At 38.6% G+C, this 22,986-nt stretch overlaps 1 non-coding gene across 1 annotated transcript; it reads right to left on the bottom strand.

Annotated features, from left to right (window-relative positions):
• Window positions 1-11,806: 11,806 nt before the first annotated feature.
• LOC130964932 (small nucleolar RNA R71) lies at window positions 11,807-11,914 on the bottom strand. Its single transcript, XR_009080996.1, has one exon. It is a non-coding gene; the product is annotated as a small nucleolar RNA R71 (small nucleolar RNA).
• Window positions 11,915-22,986: the final 11,072 nt, after the last annotated feature.

Raw genomic sequence — 22,986 nt, 5'->3', positions numbered from 1 at the left:
TTATAGAGCCAACCCGACAAGTCCTGGTAGCTAACCATTGGACTGTCCCTCTGTCGCGCATCCCCAACTCGAGTTATACTCATCATAAACTTGATCATAATCATGATCCATATCCATCACCCTCACTGGTGAATATTTACGGGGGCGAGCTCATCCGGGTCTTTCACAGTGCCCAGCCACACTTACGACATAGGGTCAGAAGAGTTTCGAGTCTCAACCTGGAGCACATGGTGGCTAGCCACTGCTTCCTTCCAGGGAAACTCTCATCTCCAACAGTGGAAGTGCAACATTCACAATTTATTCAATAGCATATATGCATTTATACTTGGCCATAATCATGGCTCCGCCGTAACACGGCAATAATCTAGCCATCCGGCTCACAGTTAAATCCATAACCAGCCATTTCATTAACAATTACGGCCCTTCGGCCCATGGCATAACAAGCACTTCCACCACCATCCTCCGCATCTCACATAATCATCTTTGATCCTCATTGATCATTCATTTTTCCCTTGCTTCACTCGCAAGTTACCACATTCACTAGCCCTTTTTCTCATAGCTAGACATATCATAATGATTTAAGACATAAATGGTGAGATCGGAGGCTTAGAAGTATGAGCTTTGGCTTTTAAAACTCAAAAATCAACTTTGGGATGAAAACAGGGCCACGCGTACGCGCACTCCACACGCACGCGTGGATGGCCACAAAACTCATCGACGCGTAAGCGTCATGCACGCTAACACGTGGATTGAAAAATAGCCAAGCGACGCGCACGCGCCAGCCACGCGTACGCGTGGGTACTCTCGTGCCCCAGGCACAAAACTGGCACAGTTCTGGCACAACTCTCTAAAAAATGGTTGGGCATTGGGTGCAGCACATTCGGCGTGCCCGCGCACACGTGGATGGTGTTTTCGAGAAGAACGGCGCGTACGCGCCAAGTGCGCCTACGCGCGGGGGGTCATTCTGCTAAAAATTTTCTAAGTTAAAAACTGCAGAATTCACAGATTCAACCCCCAATCTTCCGACAGACATAACTTCCTCATTTTAAATCATTTTTCACCCGTTCTTCGAACGGCATGGACACCCCGGATCCAATTTTATTTCTAAATAGATTTGGCACAAAATAGAGATCCGTAATCCAAGTTATGTCCTGTCAAAGTATGCCTAAAAACCATGCTTTTCATACAAAACCACAAAGTACCATTTTCAAAACAAGCCATTTTCAACTCTTTTCAAAATCAAACAAAACATGCCAATTTCATCCCTTTTCTTTGAAATCAATCAAAATATATCAAATTCAACATCAAGCCTCCTCAACTCACACATTGACACATTACCACAATTTACAAAATCAATATCCCATCATTTTAACCCACTTCACCCAAGTGGCTCAAACTCAAATACATTGACATATCATATACTCTTCCTCATGCCAATTTTCAACAACACCAATTCCAATAAATCATCATTGTACACAATCAATATCATACTCACCATCAACATGGTTCCACCCACAATTCAACCATCATCAATCATCAAGCATATATCACAACATGCATATTTCTCATACATCATTCCATTAAGGCATTAATAATCATCATCACATATATGACCACATCATATACATCAACCATTCAACAACATCAACAATTTAATGCCTATATTAGGGCCTCTAGCCTAAGTATTTCCTACCACATTACATATTAGATACGGGAAACCGAGACCATACCTTAGCCGATTTCCCAAGCTCAACCGGAGCACTTCCAAACCACTTTTTCTCAAGCTCTCAAGGCCTCAATACTTCCAAGAACAGATTTTTCACCACCAAATCCTTTCTCAAACTTTTCAAAATCACCAATCAAGCTCCAATATTCACACATACACAACCTAAGCCACAATCATCATATCCATACACAACATCTCAATACCCAAACATCATAGAACAACAAATTACACTAGGGTTGAGAATCTTACCACACCCAAGGTCCAAAGAGACAAGATTAACCTTCTCCTTCAAGAGAGTTGGGTCCTATAACATCAAAGAGTCCAAAATCTCAATATTTTTACTCATAAAACTCGAAATCAAAGTTGGAAATTCGAAGAGCAAAACGTAGCTTACCTCAAGATTAATTGTATGGGTTTTGTAGAGCTCTCTGCGATGAACGCATGGCCACAAACGGCGAGGCAATCGGAGCTCTAGATCAAAAGTTATGGTGGTTTGAAGATCAACCAAGGGAGAGAACTTGAGAGAGTGTTCTTCCCTTCCTCTCCACCATTTTAGCGTGTGTGTGTGTGTTTAATGAGGAGAGAGAGTGCTGAAAACTAGGGTTTTGGTTTAGTTATGTTGGGCCAAGGGCCCACTTTGGGTCCGGTTGGCCCGGTTTGACCTGTTCCGTCCAATCTTGGTCCGAATTCTATAAAATTGGTACCGAAATTCTCGTCTCAATCTCCTCTATCACATTTATCCACAAAAATCACATTTTGGGCTTTCTAGAATAAATTCTCATTTATGGGTTAATTAGCCGTTAATTAACCAGGTTTTACAGTTAACACTTGCTTTTCAGCAATATTAATTAATCTCTTATAAAAAACGATTCCTATTCTTCATTATCTCAGTCAATGCTTGAATGCCTTGACTCCTTCTTTTCATTTCTGATTCTAATTTATCACTCATGGTTGTTTTACGTTTAGTATCTCTTGATGATATTTTATGAGAGCCAGTTGATTGGTTAGATAAACCAATTTCAAGACTATGGCTCATTGTAAAACTAGTAGCATGAGGAGTAATTGGCTCATCATTCTACTTTTCTTCCATATTTAAGAAACTATCATCATCATTCAAATTAATTGTTTCTTTATTCTTCTTCCACCTTTTGACTTTTTCTTGGACACTTTCAGCATGTTTTCCTGTTGCTCTGTCTGTACCATATATCTCAAACAGTTTATCATAGTGTTTAATTGGAGTACGCATCCACTTTTTTACTTCTGGTTTTGCCTAAATAAAATAGAAAAATATTTACTATGAGTGTTTTTATATGTAAATATATATTATTGATATAATTCTTGAATATTTACTAGTGAAATTTTTAACCAAAAAAGAGAATAAATGCATAAAGTTTACCTTAATCAATTCTTCCCAAACTTTAGCTTTAGCTTCAAACATCTTTGTAATTGGATTCCAAATAAATCTACTAAGCCTATGAAACTAATCATAACAAACTCCAAAATGATTCTTTAAAGTCTTGAGTTTATTCTTAAGATTCTCTTTGCAGAAGTGGTTACCATAGATAGATCTTAAAAGTAAAAGTATATTGTCATATGTCATTGCAGTAAATGTGTCATCCACTCTATTTCCTTTGTAACATTCTTCAATCAAAGCATCAATGAAGGTTATATCCATTTCGTCGGTCCATCTTAGGGTATCCTGACTAGTGGCCTCACCTTGGCATGATGCTTTCTTTGTCATTAACACTTGACAATCTACAAAACAAGTGGATAGAAACAACATACCATAATCCTAAATAAAATTATTTGTAAACTATCTTATCAGTTATTCAACAAATAAAGATTCAATACACTCTATAAGTACAACATGTGACAAGTTGATTCAATAATTGCACACCAAAATCATAATATGGTTCAGTGCCACTTGTAATTATTGCAAATCTTTTCTTCAAAACTCCAAATGACCTTTCGATAACATTTTTCAATGAAGCATGACGAAAATTAAATAATTCCTTTTTATTTTCTGAGTCACGTCTTGCATACTCTTTTAAGTGATATCTTACACCTCGACATGGGGTAATTAATTCATGCTTCAGCATGAATCCATCATCTCCAAGGTAAAATTTTTCTTCAAAATTTATCATTTAAAATGTTTAATTTAGTATAAATACACAAACTATTAATCTTTACTTACTAATGAGATAACGATGTTTTATGTATATGCTCACCTCGTGGAAGTTTAATATTATTATGCCTTGAATGCATTCTTAAGAACTTTTGAGTTAGATACTGTTCCTTTCCAACTCATTAATACATAGGTGAATTTCATATCAAAATCACATGCAGCTAATACATTTTGTGTCGACCACTCTTTTTTCCCTCAAAATTTGGGTTGATCTGCTATTGGCACTTTGACACGAAAATGTGTTCCATCTATAGTTCCAATATAATCCTAAATAATAGTCTATTATTTAATAAAATAATATGAACTTAGCTATATTAATCAAAATATTTATTCCTATAATTATACATGTCCATACCTTAAAATAAAGATAAAACCTATGATTGTGAAGGATCGCTGGAGAAATAATGGTTGCAAATGGTTGTTGAAGAAATTCTTCTTCTAGTAAAATAATTGCCCGTAACACAGCATGAAAGTGACGGCTAACAATTTCTCCAGACCGGTGGTAGAAAAAAGAAACGGTTCTAATTTTTATATTATGAGCTATTATATACAAAAATCTAGAAACTTGCTCCTCTATTGTAACATGTTTTGTATCTCTCACTTGACATGTTGCTCTTAATTTCTCACACAATTGAAGAAATGCATCAGGACCCAAGCGTAGGATATCACGATACCTGTGAGTTTCACTTAACTATTGCATTAAAGTAGCTCAAATTTGTTCTCGCCCAACCATTTTATGGGAGATGGATTTGTCAACTTGCGTAGACATCAATCTCAATAAATATAACATGAGCACGATGTAACATATCAGTGTTATTGTGCATAATTTTTTTTTTCTTTTCCAATCCTACTTCAAAATTGTTAATATATGTTCTTGATTTTCAAGGGTTAACATATTTTCGTGATTATCAACCCTAAATTTAAAGAAACGGTTTAGTAGGAAATCACAATTAAAAGATATCTTCCATAACCAAAAAACTTTTTTCATGATCATCTTTATCCATTTAACAAGCACTTTTGTAGGTTCAAATGTACATATCATAGATTTACAACACCAAAAAGAAAAAATATAGCATCATATATTAAGCATAAGCAATGCAATTAAATAATTAGTATTCATATATATCACCTCCTAATCAAAGAATATATTTAATTGTAAAAGAATCTCAACAAATTAACAGATAACTATTTTTTATAACTTTCGAAAAAATTTAAACATAAACTACATATTAAAAAAAACAAAAAAAACACATAAAAAGAAAGCAACCAACCATGATAGAAGTTGCGTGCTTACATGAAGAAAAAAATTACGATCTTTTTTAAACATTTATTATATACAAAAAATAGTTGCATTACTCTATAATCTATAAATATGTCAATTCTCCCAACTCTAGTGAACTTATGAATCAGTATCTTTGCACTTTTTTATTGGAGTATTTTATATCAAACAGTTTACAGACATAAAAATTAACAAACTAATAAATCAAACCAAAATGTAATCTCTATCCATATACTTCAAAATTGAATCACAAACACACAGATCCATGAATATATAGAGTAAAATGTGAAATAAGAACAACATAAAATACTTATCTATAGTCTATACGCATATCAATTCTTTCAATTCTGATGAACTTATGAATCAGTATGTTTGTATTTTTCATTGGAGCATTTTATCAAATAATTTACAGACATGAAAGTTAACAAACTAATAAATCAAACCAAAATATAATCTCTATCCATATACTTCAAAATTGAATCACAAACATATAGATCCATGAATATATAGAGTGAAATGTGAAATAAGAGTAACATATAAAACTTACCTAATTTCACTAGTAGATACAAGACGTTGCGATCAGACTAGTTAAGCAGTGGTGGAGGAATGGACTGTTACGCAGTGGTTGATAGTGTTGGAACTGAGTAGCATGAACGGCTAAATCGCAGGTTGAAGAAGAGTCTTGGAAGAAAGAAGAAGGGTAGGGTATGGAATTACAGAGTGGAATAATTTTTTTCTTTTGTTTTCTCGTTAAAGTTGGAGAGAAAAGTTTTTGGTGGGTCCTTTCACTTTTTGGCATTGTTGCATATTTTCCTTAACATTTTCTTTCAAAACCAAATAGCTAAAACTTTACATTTCCCTCCTATTTTTTTTCCCTATTGAATCCCCATATTTTCCATCTAAATAAATACAGTGTAAATAGATCATCGAACCAGTTACAATATTAATTTAATCTTATGTAAATAAAAAATTAAATAATAAAAAATTTAAAATTAAAATTTAAGATATATACATTTATTAATATTTTAAAAATAATTAAATCTTAAATTTTAAAAATAACTAATATAAAAATAAATATAAAACTAGTCAGTATTATTATAATAATATTTTATTTTGACACAATAAAAATAATACTTTATGAACTATATTCAAAAAATAATTTCAAAATTTAAGTATTTTTATATAATTAAATAATTATATATAAGCTCATTAATTAATTTGTATTTATTATATTATTCAAGTATATGTTGAAAAATATTAATATTAATAGATCATATAATTATAAATAACAAAAATATTTTATGATTAATAAAAGCATTTTTATTTACTTTTTAATTTATAGATGTTTAACAAAATTTAATTTTTATGTTAATAATTGCATATAATTAAAAAACAATAAATTTAAAAAATATTGAATTTAAAAATATTGAATTAAGTGTTTCTGTGTATATATGTATATTATTAGGATATTATATAAAAATAATATATATACTTTAAAAAGCATGAAAGATAATAAAAAAAGATTGGCTTTATGGCATAGTAGTTGTCAGCTTGGTGTTCATATTGGAAGAGCAAAGTTCAACTCCCATCGGGTTGACTGTTGATCGCGCATGTTGACTATTTGACCGATTTGTTTTCTTAAATGGTTAGAATACTAATCCGGACCGAATTAGTATCTGATTCACCGATTTTTTGGTCAAATCAATTGGTCTAATCCGGTTTTTACAACTATAGTTTATAGAATTATTTAATCAAGGTTTTAAAATCGAATCGAATTGATTAGTTGAACCAATCTAATTGGGAATCAACATTAAATTCGGTTCAATTCTAAAGGAAAAAATTGTTTGATTTTTTCGAATCGACAATGGACCGTAAAAATATTTGAGAACTAGTAAATTGGACCAAATTGAAATCTGGATTATTTTTAGATATTACACTGATTTTTGGAAAAAATTGAAAGAGAGAGAATCAAATTTGCAGATCAGAAATGAATGTGGCGTAAAAAGAGGTGAGCAACAACGTCTTGGCCGTGAAAAAGGCCAGAGATGGCAATCTCAACTCTGCCAACGAAGACCTCGAGGCGACATGTTGAAAGGAGAGAGGTTCTCAGAGACGGTGAATCTCAGTGATGGAGTGACGTCAAGGTATGATGTGGAATTAGAGTGTATTTATGTAAGACGATGAGTATAATGAAGATTGGATGAATGATTGGCTACGCCTTGCCAAATCAGGCGATTTGCACGTCACACGCTTTTTGGAGGTGAATGCTAGCACACGCCTACCCATATTAGGCAGTCCAAATGCTAGCCACTTTTTGGGTTGGGCATCTTTATGAAGAGCCACGTGGGGTTTGGAGTAGGAAGACAAATGCATCAGGTGTTGGCATCAGATTTAGATGATGTATTTCATATTTGAGTTTGTAGCCAATCTTAGGGCAGCATTTAAAATATGAAATATTTTGTAAAACCATGTTTCTATCTTAGAACGGATCACCAAAATTAGACTTCATAGTGGGTAGTCTCTAATGGGCCAAAAATCCATGTTGATCATGTAAAAAAAAATCAATGGTAGAACCCAAAAAAAATTTCAACGTCACAGAAAAAGAATCCAATATCTAATCTAGAAAGAAAATGAATTGAGTTATGGAGAATTGTTAGTTTTTGGTATTATTTTGTGAGGTTTATTTTTATTATTTTATATTGTGCTATTAATCCATTTTAAACAAAATGTAGAGACGTTTGAAATTGGACATTTTTCATCCACCATGGATGAGAGTCTGAAAATATACCTTTTCTTTGTGGTCATAAAAGGAAAAAAACCTGGTGTGTACTATAGCTGGAAAGACGCCAACGAGCAAGTTGCCTCTTGCACTTTTTTGGAGCTCCACGGATTCAATAGCTACGACTAAGTGTTATTGGCTTTCAATTCCATAATGTCGAGCATTGATGAGCGGATAATTTGTACCCTTTTTGGCATTGTTTTTAGTATATTTTTAGTATCTTTTAGTTAGTTTTTATTATATTTTTATTAGTTTTTAGTTAAAATTCACTTTTCTGGACTTTACTATGAGTTTGTGTATTTTTCTGTGATTTCAGGTATTTTCTGGCTGAAATTGAGGGATCTGAGCAAAAATCTGATCCAGAGACTCAAAAGGACTGCAGATGCTGTTGGATTCTGACCTCCCTGCACTCGAAGTGGATTTTCTGGAGCTACAAAGACCCAATTGGCTCGCTCTCAACGGCGTTGGAAAGTAGACATCCTGGGCTTTCCAGCAATATATGATAGTCCATACTTTGCCCAAGATTTGATGGCCCAAACCGGCATTCAAAGTCACCTACAGAAATTCCAGCGTTAAACGCCAGAACTGGCACCTAAATGGGAGTTAAACGCCCAAACTGGCACCAAAGCTGGCGTTTAACTCCAAGAAGAGTCTCTACACAAAAATGCTTCATTTGCTCAGCCCAAGCACACACCAAGTGGGCCCGGAAGTGGATTTTTATGTCATTTACTCATCTTTGTACACCCTAGACTACTAGTTTTCTATAAGTAGGACCTTTTACTATTGTATTTTCATCTTTGGATTATTTTTAGATCCTTTGATCATCTTTGGACATCTAGTTCTTAGATCATTGGGAGGCTGGCCATTCGGCCATGCCTAGACCTTGTTCTTATGTATTTTCAACGGTGGAGTTTCTACACACCATAGATTAAGGTGTGGAGCTCTGCTGTACCTCGAGTATTAATGCAATTACTATTGTTCTTCTATTCAATTCCGCTTGTTCTTTGTCCAAGATATCACTTGTTCTTCAACTTGATGAATGTGATGATCCGTGACACTCATCATCATTCTCACTTATGAACAAGGTGACTGACAACCATTTTTGTTCTACAAGCGACCAAGGCTTTAGTGTTTATCTCTTGGATTCCTGATACACGATGCATGGTTGATCGCCTGACAACCGAGTGCTCGCCTGACAAACGAGCCAGCCATTCCGTGAGATCAGAGTCTTCGTGGTATAGGCGAGAACTGATGGCGGCATTCAAGAGAATCCGGAAGGTCTAACCTTGTCTGTGGTATTCTGAGTAGGATTCAATGATTGAATGACTGTGACGTGCTTCAAACTCCTAGCAGGCGGGACGTTAGTGACAGACGCAAAAGAATCAATGGATTTTATTCCGGCCTGACCGAGAACCGACAGATGATTACCCATGCTGTGACAGAGCATAGGCAACGTTTTCACTGAGAGGATGGGAGGTAGCCACTGACAACGGTGAAACCCTACATGAGCTTGCCATGGAAAGGAGTAAGAAGGATTGGATGAAGACAGTAGGAAAGCAGAGAGACGGAAGGGAAGGCATCTTCATTCGCTTATCTGAAGCTCTCACCAATGATATACATAAGTACCTCTATCTTTATCTTTATGCTTTATTCGTTTATCACTATACCCATTCGAGTCTGCTTGACTGAGATTTACAAGGTGACCATAGCTTGCTTCATAGCAACAATCTCCGTGGGATCGACCCTTACTCGCGTAAGGTTTATTACTTGGACGACCCAGTGCACTTGCTGGTTAGTTGTGCGAAGTTGTGTTTATGCCATGGTATTGAGCACCAAGTCTTTGGAGCCATTACTAGGGATTATTTGAGTTATGTAAAAGTAGTGATCACAATTTCGTGCACCAAGTTTTTGGCGCCGTTGCCGGGGATTGTTTGTGTATGGACAACTGACGGTTCATCTTGTTGCTTAGATTAGGTATTTTTCTTCAGAGTTCTTAAAAATGAATTCTAGTGTTTCATGATGATCTGTTGAAATCTGGCTGGCTGAGAAGCCATGTCTAATCTTATTGGACCGAGGTTTCAACTAATCATCACAATAGCTTGTTGATCTCTATCAATCTTGCTATTGGAGCAATGATCTGCTAAGGCTTGGCTGGCCATTGGCCATGTCTAGTGATTTGGACCGAAGCTTTCTTTGAAAGCTTGGCTGGCTGTGAAGCCATGTCTAATTCCTGGACCGGAGTCTTAGACTAGCATTGCAATGATTCCTGGAAATTCAAATTGAGAATTCTGAAACCTTTATTTTCTGTTTTCATAATTTTCGAAAAAAGCACAAAAAAATTAGAAAATCATAAAAAACCAAAATATTTTATGTTTCTTGTTTAAGTCTAGTGTCTAATCTTAAGTTTGGTGTCTTGCATGCCTTGTTTATTTGATCTTGGTTCTATTTTCAAGTCAATAGTATAGGGAACTGAAGATTCAGAACATGCAGCAGAGGAATTACACAGAAAAAGCTGGGCGTTCAAAACGCCCAGTGAAGAAGGACAGACTGGCGTTTAAACGCCAGCCAGGGTACCTGGTTAGGCGTTTAACGCCCAAAAAGGTAGCATTTTGGGCGTTAAACGCCAGAATGGATACCATTCTGGGCGTTTAACGCCAGGATGGCACAAGGGGGAAGATTTTGTTTTTCAAATCAATTTTTTTTCAAGTTTTCAAAGTTTTTCAAAATCAAATCTTTTTCAAATCATATCTTTTCAATCAAATGTTTTCAAAATCAATTTCTTTCCTCTTTTCAAAGATACTTACTAACAATTAATGATTTGATTGAACATCTCAAGTTTGTTGCCTTTTCTGTTGAGAAAGGTTTAATGTTTGAATCATATCTTTTCTTGTTAGGCAAGTCATTAATTTTTAAAATCAAATCTTTTTAAAATTGTTTTCAAATCACATCTTTTTCTAAATAAGTTTTCAATCAAATCTTTTTAATTTCTAAATTCAAAATCTTTTTCAAAAATCACTTGATTTCTTTTCCACTTTGAATTTTCGAAAATTATCAATCAATTTTTCAAAATGTTTTTGACATCTTTTTAATTAATCTTCGAAAATTACTTCCCCTCTTCACACATCCTTCTATTTATGGAGTGTAACTCCCTCTTAATGCACAATTCGAACTCTATCTAATCAAGTTCGAATTCTTCTACCTCTTCCTTCTATTTTTCTTTTCCTCTGACACCTCAAGGAATCTCTATACTGTGACATAGAGGATTCCACATTTTCTTGTTCTCTTCTCTTTCATATGAGTAGGAGCAGAGACAAAGGCATTCTTGTTGAAGCTGACCCTGAACCTGAAAGGACCTTGAAGCGGAAGCTAAGAGAGGCTAAGGCACAACTCTCTGTTGAGGACCTGACCGAATTCTTCAAAGAAGAAGAACCCATGGCAGCCGAAAACAACAACAATGCCAACAATGCAAGGAAGGTGCTGGGTGACTTTACTGCACCTACTCCCGACTTCTATGGGAGAAGCATCTCTATCCCTGCCATTGGAGCAAACAACTTTGAGCTTAAGCCTCAATTAGTTTCTCTAATGCAACAGAATTGCAAGTTCCATGGACTTCCATTGGAAGATCCTCATCAGTTTTTAGCTGAATTCTTGCAAATCTGTGACACAGTCAAGACTAATGGGGTTGACCCTGAGGTCTACAGACTGATGCTATTCCCTTTTGCTGTAAGAGACAGAGCTAGAATATGGTTGGACTCTCAACCTAAAGAAAGCCTGGACTCTTGGGAAAAGCTAGTCAATGCCTTCTTGGCAAAGTTCTTTCCACCTCAAAAATGGAGTAAGCTTAGAGTGGAAGTCCAAACCTTCAGACAGAAGGATGGTGAATCCCTCTATGAAGCTTGGGAAAGATACAAACAATTAATCAGAAAATGTCCCTCAGACATGCTTTCTGAATGGAGCATCATAGGTATTTTCTATGATGGTCTCTCTGAACTATCCAAGATGTCTTTGGATAGCTCTGCTGGAGGATCTCTTCATCTGAAGAAGACGCCTACAGAGGCTCAAGAACTAATTGAAATGGTTGCAAATAACCAATTCATGTACACTTCTGAAAGGAATCCTGTGAACAATGGGACTAGTCAGAAGAAAGGAGTTCTTGAGATTGACACTCTGAATGCCATATTGGCTCAGAATAAAATATTGACTCAACAAGTCAATTTGATTTCTCAAAGTCTGTCTGGAATGCAGAATGCACCAAGCAGTACTAAGGAAGCTTCCTCTGAAGAAGAAGCTTATGATCCTGAGAACCCTTCAATGGAAGAGGTGAATTACTTAGGAGAACCCTATGGAAACACCTATAATTCTTCATGGAGAAATCACCCAAATTTCTCATGGAAGAATCAAGAGAAACCTCAACAAGGTTTCAACAACAACAATGGTGGAAGAAACAGGTTTAGCAATGGCAAACCTTTTCCATCATCTTCTCAGCAACAGACAGAGAATTCTAAGCAGAACCCCTCTGACTTAGCAACCATGGTCTCTGATCTAATAAAAACCACTCAAAGTTTCATGACTGAAACAAGGTCCTCCATTAGGAATTTGGAGGCACAAGTGGGACAGCTGAGCAAGAAAGTTACTGAATTCCCTCCTAGTACTCTCCCAAGCAATACAGAAGAAAATCCAAAAGGAGAGTGCAAGGCCATCAACATGGCCGAATTTGGAGAGGAAGGAGAGGAAGTGAACGCCACTGAGGAAGGCCTCAATGGGCGTGCACTAGCCTCCACTGAGTTCCATAATGAGGAACCATGGGAATCTGAGGCTCAAAATGAGACCATAGAGATTCCATTGGATTTACTTCTGCCATTCATGAGCTCTGATGAGTATTCTTCCTCTGAAGAGGATGAGTATGTCACTGAAGAGCAAGTTGCTAAATACCTTGGAGCAATCATGAAGTTAAATGACAAGTTATTTGGAAATGAGACTTGGGAGGATGAACCCCCTTTGCTCACCAAAGAACTGGATGACTTGTCTAGGCAGAAATTACCTCAAAAGAGACAAGATCCTGGGAAGTTTTCAATACCTTGTACCATAGGCACCATGACCTTCAAGAAGGCCCTGTGTGACTTAGGGTCAAGTGTGAACCTCATGCCTCTCTCTGTAATGGAGAAGCTAGGGATCTTTGAGGTACAAGCTGCAAGAATCTCACTGGAGATGGCAGACAACTCAAGAAAACAAGCTCATGGACTTGTAGAGAATGTTTTGGTAAAAGTTGAAGACCATTACATCCCTACTAATTTCATAGTCCTAGAGACTGGAAAGTGCATGGATGAATCCATCATCCTTGGCAGACCCTTCCTAGCCACAGCAAAGGTTGTGATTGATGTTGATGGAGGTGAACTGATCATTCAAGTGAATGAAGAATCCTTTGTGTTTAAGGCTCAAGGATATCCCTCTGTCACCATGGAGAGGAAGCATGAAGAGCTTCTCTCAATTCAGAGTCAAACAGAGCCCCCACAGTCAAACTCTAAGTTTGGTGTTGGGAGGCCACAACCAAACTCTAAGTTTGGTGTTGAACCCCCACATTCAAACTCTAAGTTTGGTGTTGGGAGGTTCCAACATTGCTCTGAGTATCTGTGAGGCTCCATGAGAGCCCTCTGTCAAGCTACTGACATTAAAGAAGCGCTTGTTGGGAGGCAACCCAATGATTATATTCTATCTATTTTCTTTTGTTATTTTATGTTTTTTTGTAGGTTGATGATCATAAGAAGTCACAAAATCAATTGAAAAAGCAAAAACAATGAAAAACAGGAAGAAAAACAGCACACCCTGGAGGAAGAACTCACTGGCGTTTAAACGCCAGTGAGGCTAGCAGTTGGGCGTTTAACGCCCAGTCTGGCACCATTCTGGGCGTTTAACGCCAGAAAGGGGCACCAGACTGGCGTTAAACGCCAGAAAAGGGCAAGAACCTGGCGTTAAACGCCAGGAATGGGCACCAGCCCGGCGTTTAACGCCAGAAATGGCTCAAAACGTGATTTTGAATGCCATTTGGTGCAGGGATGACTTTTCCTTGACACCACAGGATCTGTGGACCCCACAGGAACCCCACCAACCTCACCCTTCAAATTCAAACCACTTTCCCTCCCAAACCCACCCATAATGGCCGAACCCCATCTCCCCCCTCTCCTATATAAACCCTTCTTCACCACTTCATTTTCACACAACCTAAACACCACTTCTCCCCCTCTTTGGTCGAATACAAAGCCATCCCCTTCTTCCTCATTTCTCCTTCTTCTACTCTCTTCTTTCTTCTTTTGCTCGAGGATGAGCAAACCTTTTAAGTTTGGTGTGGTAAAAGCATTGCTTTTTGTTTTTCCATAACCATTTATGGCATCCAAGGCCGAAGAAACCTCTAGAAAGAGGAAAGGGAAGACAAAAGCTTCCACATCCGAGTCATGGGAGATGGATAGATTCATCTCAAGGGTGCATCAAGACCACTTCTATGAAGTTGTGGCCTTGAAGAAGGTGATCCCCGAGGTCCCCTTTTCACTCAAAAAGGGTGAATATCCGGAGATCCGACATGAGATCCGAAGAAGAGGTTGGGAAGTGCTTACCAACCCCATTCAACAAATCGGAATCTTGATGGTTCAAGAGTTCTATGCCAATGCATGGATCACCAAGAACCATGATCAAAGTGTGAACCCGGATCCAAAGAATTATCTTACTATGGTTCGGGGGAAATACTTGGATTTTAGTCCGGAAAATGTAAGGTTAGCATTCAACTTGCCCATGATGCAATGAGATGAACATCCTTACACTAGAAGGGTCAACTTTGATCAAAGGTTGGACCAAGTCCTCACAGTCATATGTGAAGAGGGCGCACAATGGAAGAGAGATTCAAGAGGGAAGCCGGTTCAATTGAGAAGGCATGACCTCAAGCCCGTGGCTAGAGGATGGTTGGAGTTTATCCAACGCTCAATCATTCCTACTAGCAACCGGTCCGAAGTCACTCTAGACCGGGCCATCATGATTCATAGCATCATGATTGGAGAAGAAGTGGAAGTTCATGAGGTCATAGCCCAAGAACTCTACAAGGTGGCGGACAAGTCTTCCACCTTGGCAAGGTTAGCCTTTCCTCATCTCATTTGTCACCTCTGTTATTCAGTAGGAGTTGACATGGAAGGAGACACCCCCATTGATGAGGACAAGCCCATCACCAAGAAAAGGATGGAGCAAACAAGAGACCCCTCTCATCATGAGATTCCTGAAATACCTCAAGGGATGCACTTTCATCCACAAGACTATTGGGAGCAAATTAACACCTCCCTAGGAGAATTGAGTTCCAACATGGGACAACTGAGGGTGGAGCACCAAGAACACTCCATTCTCCTCCATGAAATTAGAGAAGATCAAAGAATCATGAGAGAGGAGCAACAAAGACAAGGAAGAGACATTGAGGAGCTCAAGCACTCCATAAGACCTTCAAGAGGAAGAACAAGCCGCCATCACTAAGGTGGACCCGTTCTTTAATCTCCTTGTTCTTTATTTTCTTGTTTTTCGAAATTTTCATGCTTATGTTATCCATGTTTGTGTCTTATGATCATTAGTGTCTTAGTGTCTATGCCTTAAAGTTATGAATGTCCTATGAATCCATCACCTTTCTTAAATAAACATTGTTCTTAATTGAAAAAGAAAAGAATTGTATGAATTTTGAATTTTATAACAGTTTAATTATTTTGATGTGGTGGCAACACTTTTGTTCTCTGAATGTATGCTTGAACAGTGCATATATCTTTTGAATTTGTGGTTCATGAATGTTGGCTCTTGAAAGAATGATGAAAAAGGAGACATGTTACTGAGGATCTGAAAAATCATAAAAATGATTCTTGAAGCAAGAAAAAGCAGTGAATACAAAAAAAAAGAAGAAGCAAGCGAAAAAAAAAATCGAAAAAAAAAGAGAAAAAGAAAGAAAAAGAAAGAAATAAAGTTGTGATCCAAGGCAATAAGAGTGTGCTTAAGAACCCTGGACACCTCTAATTGGGGACTTTAGCAAAGCTGAGTCACAATCTGAAAAGGTTCACCCAATTATGTGTCTGTGGCATGTATGTATCCGGTGGTAATACTGGAAGACAGAGTGCTTTGGGCCACAGCCAAGACTCAATAAGTAGCTGTGTTCAAGAATCATCATACTTAACTAGGAGAATCAATAACACTATCTGGATTCTGAGTTCCTAAAGAAGCCAATCATTCTGAGTTCCAAAGGATAAAGTGAGATGCCAAAACTATTCAGAGGCAAAAAGCTAAAAGCCCCGCTCATCTAATTAATACTGATCTTCATAGATGTTTTTGGAGTTCATTGCATATTCTCTTCTTTTTTTATCCTATTTGATCTTCAGTTGCTTGGGGACAAGCAACAATTTAAGTTTGGTGTTGTGATGAGCGGATAATTTGTACCCTTTTTGGCATTGTTTTTAGTATGTTTTTAGTATGATCTAGTTAGTTTTTAGTATTATATTTTTATTAGTTTTTAGTTAAAATTCACTTTTCTGGACTTTACTATGAGTTTGTGTGTTTTTCTGTGATTTCAGGTATTTTCTGGCTGAAATTGAGGGATCTGAGCAAAAATCTGATCCAGAGACTCAAAAGGACTGCAGATGCTGTTGGATTCTGACCTCCCTGCACTCGAAGTGAATTTTCTGGAGCTTCAGAAGCCCAATTGGCGCGCTCTCAATGGCGTTGGAAAGTAGACATCCTGGGCTTTCCAGCAATATATGATAGTCCATACTTTGCCCAAGATTTGATGGCCCAAACCGGCGTTCAAAGTCACCTACAGAAATTCCAGCGTTAAACACCGGAACTGGCACCTAAATGGGAGTTAAACGCCCAAACTGGCACCAAAGCTGGCGTTTAACTCCAAGAAGAGTCTCTACACGAAAATGCTTCATTTGCTCAGCCCAAGCACACACCAAGTGGGCCCGGAAGTGGATTTTTATGTCATTTACTCATCTTTGTACACCCTAGACTACTAGTTTTCTATAAGTAGGACCTTTTACTATTGTATTTTCATCTTTGGATTATTTTTAGATCCTTTGATCATCTTTGGACATCTAGTTCTTAGATCATTGGGAGGCTGGCCATTCGGCCATGCCTAGACCTTGTTCTTATGTATTTTCAACGGTGGAGTTTCTACACACCATAGATTAAGGTGTGGAGCTCTGCTGTACCTCGAGTATTAATGCAATTACTATTGTTCTTCTATTCAATTCCGCTTGTTCTTTGTCCAAGATATCACTTGTTCTTCAACTTGATGAATGTGATGATCCGTGACACTCATCATCATTCTCACTTATGAACAAGGTGACTGACAACCATTTTTGTTCTACAAGCGACCAAGGCTTTAGTGTTTATCTCTTGGATTCCTGATACACGATGCATGGTTGATCGCCTGATGGTGCACGAAATTGTGATCAATACTTTTCACAGCTCAAATAATCCCTAGTAATGGCTCCAAAGACTTGGTGCTCAATACCATGGCATAAACACAACTTCGCACAACTAACCAGCAAGTGCACTGGGTCGTCCAAGTAATAAACCTTACGTGAGTAAGGGTCGATCCCACGGAGATTGTTGCTATGAAGCAAGCTATGGTCACCTTGTAAATCTCAGTCAGGCAGACTCAAATGGGTATAGTGGTAAACGAATAAAGCATAAAGATAAAGATAGAGATACTTATGCATATCATTGGTGAGAGCTTCAGATAAGCGAATGAAGATGCCTTCCCTTCCGTCTCTCTGCTTTCCTACTGCCTTCATCCAATCCTTCTTACTCCTTTCCATGGAAAGCTCGTGTAGGGTGTCACCGTTGTCAGTGGCTACCTCCCATCCTCTCAGTGAAAATGTTCCCATGCTCTGTCACAGCATATGGCTAATCAGCTGTCGGTTCTCGGTCAGGCCGGAATAAAATCCATCGATCCTTTTGCGTCTGTCACTAACGCCCCGCCTGCTAGGAGTTTGAAGCACGTCACAGTCATTCAATCATTGAATCCTACTCAGAATACCACAGACAAGGTTTAGACCTTCCGGATTCTCTTGAATGCCGCCATCAGTTCTCGCCTATACCACGAAGACTCTGATCTCACGGAATGGCTGGCTCGTTTGTCAGGCGAGCACTCGGTTGTCAGGCGATCAACCATGCATCGTGTATCAGGAATCCAAGAGATATTCACTAGAGCTTTGATTGCTTGTAGAACAAGAGTGGTTGTCAGTCACTTTGTTCATGAGTGAGAATGATGATGAGTGTCAATCATCACCTTCATCAAGTTGAAGAACAAGTGATATCTTGGACAAAGAACAAGCGGAATTGAATAGAGGAACAATAGTAATTGCATTAATACTCGAGGTACAGCAGAGCTCCACACCTTAATCTATGGTGTGTAGAAACTCCACCGTTGAAAATACATAAGAACAAGGTCTAGGCATGGCCGAATGGCCAGCCCCCAATGATCTAAGAACTAGATGTCCAAAGATGATCAAAAGATCTAAAAATAATCCAAAGATGAAAATACAATAGTAAAAGGTCCTACTTATAGAAAACTAGTAGTCTAAGGTGTACAAAGATGAGTAAATGACATAAAAATCCACTTCCGGGCCCACTTGGTGTGTGCTTGGGCTGAGCAAATGAAGCATTTTCGTGTAGAGACTTCTCTTGGAGTTAAACGCCAGCTTTTATGCCAGTTTGGGCGTTTAACTCCCATTTAGGTGCCAGTTCCGGCGTTTAACGCTGGAATTCCTGAGGGTGACTTTGAACGCCGGTTTGGACCATCAAATCTTGGGCAAAGTATGGACTATCATATATTGTTGGAAAGCCCAGGATGTCTACTTTCCAACGCCGTTGAGAGCGCGCCAATTGGGCTTCTGTAGCTCCAGAAAATCCACTTCGAGTGCAGGGAGGTCAGAATCTAACAACATCTGCAGTCCTTTTGAGTCTCTGGATCAGATTTTTGCTCAGGTCCCTCAATTTCAGCCAGAAAATACCTGAAATCACAGAAAAACACACAAACTCATAGTAAAGTCCAGAAAAGTGAATTTTAACTAAAAACTAATAAAAATATACTAAAAACTAACTAGATCATACTAAAAACATACTAAAAACAATGCCAAAAAGCGTACAAATTATCCGCTCATCACAACACCAAACTTAAATTGTTGCTTGTCCCCAAGCAACTGAAGATCAAATAAGATAAAAAGAAGAGAATATGCAATGAACTCCAAAAACATCTGTGAAGATCAGTAGTAATTAGATGAGCGGGGCTTTTAGCTTTTTGCCTCTGAATAGTTTTGGCATCTCACTTTATCCTTTGGAATTCAGAATGATTGGCTTCTTTAGGAACTCAGAATCCAGATAATGTCATTGATTCTCCTAGTTAAGTATGATGATTCTTGAACACAGCTACTTATTGAGTCTTGGCTGTGGCCCAAAGCACTCTGTCTTCCAGTATTACCACCGGATACATACATGCCACAGACACATAATTGGGTGAACCTTTTCAGATTGTGACTCAGCTTTGCTAAAGTCCCCAATTAGAGGTGTCCAGGGTTCTTAAGCACACTCTTATTGCCTTGGATCACAACTTTATTTCTTTCTTTTTCTTTCTTTTCTTCTTTTTTTTCGATTTTTTTTTCCGTTTGCTTCTTCTTCTTTTTTTTTTTGTATTCACTGCTTTTTCTTGCTTCAAGAATCATTTTTATGATTTTTCAGATCCTCAGTAACATGTCTCCTTTTTCATCATTCTTTCAAGAGCCAACATCCATGAACCACAAATTCAAAAGACATATGCACTGTTCAAGCATACATTCAGAGAACAAAAGTGTTGCCACCACATCAAAAATAATTAAACTGTTATAAAATTCAAAATTCATGCAATTCTCATCTTTTTCAATTAAGAACAATTCTTAAGAAAGGTGATGGATTCATAGGACATTCACAACTTTAAGGCATAGACACTAAGACACTAATGATCATAAGACACAAACATGGACAAACATAAAGCACTAAAATTCGAAAAACAAGAAAATAAAGAACAAGGAGATTAAAGAACGGGTCCACCTTAGTGATGGCGGCTTGTTCTTCCTCTTGAAGGTCTTATGGAGTGCTTGAGCTCCTCAATGTCTCTTCCTTGTCTTTGTTGCTCCTCTCTCATGATTCTTTGATCTTCTCTAATTCCATGGAGGAGGATGGAATGCTCTTGGTGCTCCACCCTTAGTTGTCCCATGTTGGAACTCAATTCTCCTAGGGAGGTATTGATTTGCTCCCAATAGTTTTGTAGAGGAAAGTGCATCCCTTGAGGCATCTTAGGGACTTCATGATGAGAGGGGTCTCTTGTTTGCTCCATCCTTTCCTTAGTGATGGGCTTGAGGTCATGCCTTCTCAGTTGAACCGGCTTCCCTCTTGAGTTTCTCTTCCATTGAGCGCCCTCTTCACAAATGTCTGTGAGGACTTGGTCCAACCTTTTATCAAAGTTGACCCTTCTTCATGGCCACAACTTCATAGAAGTGGTCTTGATGCACCCTTGAGATGAATCTATCCATCTCCCATGACTCGGAGGTGGAAGCTTTTGCCTTCCCTTTCCTCTTTCTAGAGGTTTCTCCGGCCTTGGATGCCATAAATGGTTATGGAAAAACGAAAAAGCTACACTTTTACCACACCAAACTTAAAAGGTTTGCTCGTCCTCGAGCAAAAGAAGAAAGAAGAGAGTAGAAGAAGAAGAAATGAGGAAGAAGGGGATGGCTTTGTATTCGGCCAAAGAGGGGGAGAAGTGGTGTTTAGGTTGTGTGAAAATGAAGGAGTGAAGAAGGGTATTTATAGGAGAGAGGGGGGATAGGGTTCGGCCATTATGGGTGGGTTTGGGAGGGAAAGTGGTTTGAATTTGAAGGGTGAGGTTGGTGGGGATTTATGAAGGATGGATGTGAGTGGTGAAGAGAAAGATGGGATTTGATAGGTGAGGGGTTTTTGGGGAAGAGGTATTGAGGTGATTGGTGAATGGGGAAGAAGAGAGAAGGTGGTGGTGGGGTTGGTGGGGGTCCTGTGGGGTCCACAGATCCTGTGGTGTCAAGGAAAAGTCATCCCTGCACCGAATGTTGCTCAAAATCACGTTTTGAGCCATTTCTGGCGTTAAACGCCGGGCTGGTGCCCATTCCTGGCGTTTAACGCCAGGTTCTTGCCCTTTTCTGGCGTTTAACGCCAGTCTGGTGCCCCTTTCTGGCGTTAAACGCCCAGAATGGTGCCAGATTGGGCGTTAAACGCCCAACTGCTAGCCTCACTGGCGTTTAAACGCCAGTGAATTCTTCCTCCAGGGTGTGCTATTTTTTTTCCTGTTTTTCATTTTGTTTTTGCTTTTTCAATGGATTTTGTGACTTCTTATGATCATCATCCTACAAAAAACATAAAATAACAAAAGAAAATATATAAAATATAATCATTGGGTTGCCTCCCAACAAGCGCTTCTTTAATGTCAGTAGCTTGACAGAGGGCTCTCATGGAGCCTCACAGATACTCAGAGCAATGTTGGAACCTCCCAACACCAAACTTAGAGTTTGAATGTGGGGGTTCAACACCAAACTTAGAGTTTGGTTGTGGCCTCCCAACACAAAACTTAGAGTTTGACTGTGGGGGCTCTGTTTGTCTCTGATTTGAGAGAAGCTCTTCATGCTTCTTCTCCATGGTGACAGAGGGATATCCTTGAGCCTTAAACACATAGGATTCTTCATTCACTTGAATGATCAGTTCACCTCCATCAACATCAATCACAGCCTTTGCTGTGGCTAGGAAGGGTCTGCCAAGGATGATGGATTCATCCATGCACTTCCCAGTCTCTAGGACTATGAAATCAGTAGGGATGTAATGGTCCTCAACTTTCACCAAAACATTCTCTACAAGTCCATGAGCTTGTTTTCTTGAGTTGTTTGCCATCTCTAGTGAGATTCTTGCAGCTTGCACCTCAAAGATCCCTAGCTTCTCCATTACAGAGAGAGGCATGAGGTTCACACTTGACCCTAAGTCACACAGAACCTTCTTGAAGGTCATGGTGCCTATGGTACAAGGTATTGAAAACCTTCCAGGATCTTGTCTCTTTTGAGGTAATTTCTGCCTAGACAGGTCATCCAATTCTTTGGTGAGCAAAGGGGGTTCATCCTCCCAAGTCTCATTTCCAAATAACTTGTCATTTAGCTTCATGATTGCTCCAAGGTATTTAGCAACTTGCTCTTCAGTGACATACTCATCCTCTTCAGAGGAGGAATACTCATCAGAGCTCATGAAAGGCAGAAGTAAGTCCAATGGAATCTCTATGGTCTCATTTTGAGCCTCAGATTCCCATGGTTCCTCACTAGGGAACTCATTGGAGGTCAGTGCACGCCCATTGAGGCCTTCCTCAGTGGCGTCCACTTCCTCTCTTTCCTCTCCAGATTCGGCCATGGTTATGGCTTTGCACTCTCCTTTTGGATTTTCTTCTGTATTGCTTGGAAGAGTACTTGGAGGGAGTTCAGTAATTTTCTTGCTCAGCTGTCCTACTTGTGCCTCCAAATTCCTAATGGAGGACCTTGTTTCAGTCATGAAACTTTGAGTGGTCTTGATTAGATCAGAGACCATGGTTGCTAAGTCAGAGGGGTTCTGCTTAGAGTTCTCTGTCTGTTGCTGAGAAGATGATGGAAAAGGCTTGCTATTGCTAAACCTGTTTCTTCCACCATTATTGTTGTTGAAACCTTGTTGAGGTCTCTCTTGATTCTTCCATGAGAAATTTGGGTGATTTCTCCATGAAGAGTTATAGGTGTTCCCATAGGGTTCTCCTAAGTAATTCACCTCTTCCATTGAAGGGTTCTCAGGATCATAAGCTTCTTCCTCAGATGAAGCATCCTTAGTACTGCTTGGTGCATTTTGCATTCCAGACAGACTTTGAGAAATCAAATTGACTTGTTGAGTCAATATCTTGTTCTGAGCCAGTATGGCGTTCAGAGTGTCAATCTCAA

The sequence above is a fragment of the Arachis stenosperma genome, chromosome 2, assembly GCF_014773155.1.
Source record: "Arachis stenosperma cultivar V10309 chromosome 2, arast.V10309.gnm1.PFL2, whole genome shotgun sequence".
In the NCBI taxonomy this organism is placed as follows: domain Eukaryota; kingdom Viridiplantae; phylum Streptophyta; class Magnoliopsida; order Fabales; family Fabaceae; genus Arachis; species Arachis stenosperma.
This window is presented reverse-complemented; position numbering and strand designations above follow the sequence as displayed.